The sequence below is a fragment of the Procambarus clarkii genome, chromosome 76 (genome assembly GCF_040958095.1).
Source record: "Procambarus clarkii isolate CNS0578487 chromosome 76, FALCON_Pclarkii_2.0, whole genome shotgun sequence".
NCBI lineage: Eukaryota > Metazoa > Arthropoda > Malacostraca > Decapoda > Cambaridae > Procambarus > Procambarus clarkii.
Genome location: NC_091225.1, coordinates 3,435,944 through 3,439,430, shown reverse-complemented (window position 1 = coordinate 3,439,430; position 3,487 = coordinate 3,435,944).

Genomic DNA, 3,487 nt, shown 5'->3' with positions numbered 1-3,487 from the left:
CCTAGTGCTCCCATGGGTCACTAGTGGTTACAGCCAATAAGTTAGCCTAGTGCTCCTAATGGGTCACTAGTGGTAACAACCAGTAAGTTAGCCTAGTGCTCCCATGGGTCACTAGTGGTTACAGCCAATAAGTTAGCCTAGTGCTCCTAATGGGTCACTAGTGGTAACTACCAGTAAGTTAGCCTAGTGCTCCACATGGTTCACTAGTGGTAACAACTAGTAAGTTAGCATAGTGCTTCTTCTTGGTCACTAGTGGTAACAACCAGTTAGTTAGCCTAGTGCTTCCCATGTTTCACCAGTGATAACAACCAATAAGATAGCCGAGTGCTCCAAATGGTTCACTAGTTCACTAATTCACTAGTAACCAACCAGGAGGAATGGTCGACGACCGGGCCACGAGGACGCTAAGCCCCGAAAGCTCCTCAAGGTAACCTCAAGGTAAAGTGATAACAACCAGTAAGTTAGCCTAGTGTTCCCCACGGTACACTAGTGTTAATAACCAATAAGTTAGCCTAGTGCTCCAAATGGTTCACTAGTGATAACAACCAGTAAGTTAGCCTAGTGCTCCCGATGGTTCACTAGTGGTAACAACCAATAAGTTAGCCTAGTGCTCCCCATGGTTCACTAGTGGTAACAACCAATAAGTTAGCCTTGTGCTCCGCATGGTTCACTAGTGGTAATAACCAGTAAGTTAGGCTAGTGCTCCCCATAGTTCACTAGTGGTAATAACCAGTAAGTTAGCCTAGTGCTCCCCATAGTTCACTGGTGGTAACAACCAGTAAGTTAGCCTATTGCTCCCCATGGGTCACAAGTGGTAACAACCAGTAAGTTAGCCTAGTGCTCTCCATGGGTCACTAGTTGTATCAAGCAATAAGTTAGCCTAGTGCTCCTATGGTTCACAAGTGGTAACAATCAGTAAGTTACCCTAGAGCTCCTTATGGTTCACTAGTGGTAACAACTAGTAAGTTAGCCTAGTTCTCCCCATGGTTCACTAGAGGTAACAACCAGTAAGTTAGCCTAGTGCTCCCATGGTTCACTAGTGGTAACAACCAGTACGTTAGCCTAGTAGTCCAAATGGGTAACTAATGGTAACAACCAGTAAGTTAGCCTAGTGCTCCCCATGGTTCACTAGTGGTAACAACCAGTTAGTTAGCCTAGTGCTCCCATTGGTCACTAGTGGTTACAGCTCGTAAGTTAGCCTAGTGCTCCCATGGGTCACTAGTGGAAACAACTAGTAAGTTAGCCTAGTGCCTCTTGTGGGTCACTAGTGGTAACAACCAGTAGGTTAGCCTAGTGCTCCAAATGGTTCACTTGTGATAACAACCAGTAAGTTAACCTAGTGCTCTAAATGGTTCACTAATGGTAACAACCAGTTAGTTAGCCTAGTGCTCCCAGGGGTCACTAGCGGTAACCACTAGTAAGTTAGCCTAGTGCTTCCCATGCTTCACTAGTGGTAACAACCAATAAGTTAGCCTAGTGCTCCAAATGGTTCACTAGTGATAACAACTAGTAAGCTAGCCTAGTGCTCGCCACGGTACACTAGTGTTAACAACCAATAAGTTAGCCCTAGTGCCCTAAATGGTTTACTAGTGACAACACCCAGTAAGTTAGCCTAGTGCTCCCTATGGTTCACTAGTGGTAACAACCAATAAGTTAGCCTAGTGCTCCCTATGGTTCAATAGTGGTAACAACCAGTAAGTTAGCCTAGTGTTCCCCATATATCACTGGTGGTAACAACCAGTAAGTTAGCCTAGTGCTCCCCGTGGACTTCAGTGGTAACAACCAGTAAGTTAGCCTAGTGCTCCCCATGGGTCATTAGTGGTAACATCCAGTAAGTTAGCCTAGTGCTCCCCATGGGTCACTAGCGGTAACAACCAGTAAGTTAGCCTACTGCTCTCCATGGGTCACTAGTTGCATCAAGCAATAAGTTAGCCTAGTGCTCCTTTGGTTCACTAGTGGTAACAATCAGTAAGTTACCCTAGAGCTCCTTATGGTTCACTAGTGGTAACAACTAGTAAGTTAGCCTAGTTCTCCCCAAGGTTCACTAGAGGTAATCAACCAGTAAGTTAGCCTAGTGCTCCCCATGGGTCACTAGTGGTAACAACCAGTAAGTTAGTCTAGTGCTTCTTGTGGGTCACTAGTGGTAACAACTAGTTAGTTAGCATAGTGCTTCCCATGGTTCACCAGTGGTAACAACCAATAAGATAGCCGAGTTCTCCAAATGGTTCACTAGTTCTCTAATTTACTAGTAACCAACAAGGAGGCCTGGTCGACGACCGGGCCGCGGGGACGCTAAGCCCCGAAAGCACCTCAAGGTAACCTAAAGGTAAGGTGATAACAACCAGTAAGTTAGCCTAGTGTTCCCCATGGTTCACTAGTAGTAACAACCAATAAGTTAGCCTAGTGCTCCAAATGGTTCACTAGTGATAACAACCTTTAAGTTAGCCTAGTGCTCCCGATGGTTCACTAGTGGTAACAACCAATAACTTAGCCTAGTGCTCCCGATGGTTCACTAGTGGTAACATCCAATAAGTTAGCCTAGTGCTCCCCATGGTTCACTAGTGGTAACAACCAGTAAGTTAGCCTTGTGCTCCCCATTGTTCACTAGTGGTAACAACCAGTAAGTTAGCCTAGTGCTCTCCATGGGTCACTAGTGGTAACAACCAGTAAGTTACCCTAGTGCTCCCCATGGTTCACTAGTGGTAATAACCAGTTAGTTAGACTAGTGCTCTCCATGGTTCACTAGGCCTAACAACTAGTAAGTTAGCCTAGTGCTCCCTATGGGTCAACAGGTGTAACAACCAGTAAGTTAACCTAGTGCTCGCCATGGTTCACTATTGGTAACAACCAGTTAGTTAGCCTAGTGCTCCCATGGGTCACTAGTTGTAACAATCAGTAAGTTAGCCTAGTGCTCCTTTGGGTCGCTAGTGGTAACAACCAGTAAGTTAGCCTAGTGCTCCCCATGGGTCACTAGCAGTAACAACCAGTAAGTTAGCCTAGTGCTCCCCATGGGTCACTAGTTGTAACAATCAGTAAGTTAGCCTAGAGCTCCCCATGGTTCACTAGAGGTAATAAGCAGTAAGTTAGCCTAGTTCTCCACATGGTTCACTAGTGGTAACAACCAGTAAGTTAGCCTAGTTCTCCCCATGAGTCACTAATGGTAACAACCAGTAAGTTAGCCTAGTGCTCCCATTGGTCACTAGTGGTGACAACCAGTAAGTTAGCCTAGTGCACCCCATGGGTCACTAGTGAAAACAAGCAGTAAGTTAACCTAGTGCTCCCCATGGGTCACTAGCAGTAACAACCAGTAAGTTAGCCTAGTGCTCCCCATGGGTCACTAGTAGTAGCAACCAGTAAGTTAGCCTAGTGTTCCCCATTGGTCACTAGTGGTAACAACCAGTACGTTAGCCTAATGCTCCTAATGGTTTACTAGTGGTAACAACCAATAAGTTAGCCTATTGCTCCCAAGGGTCATTAGCGGTGACAA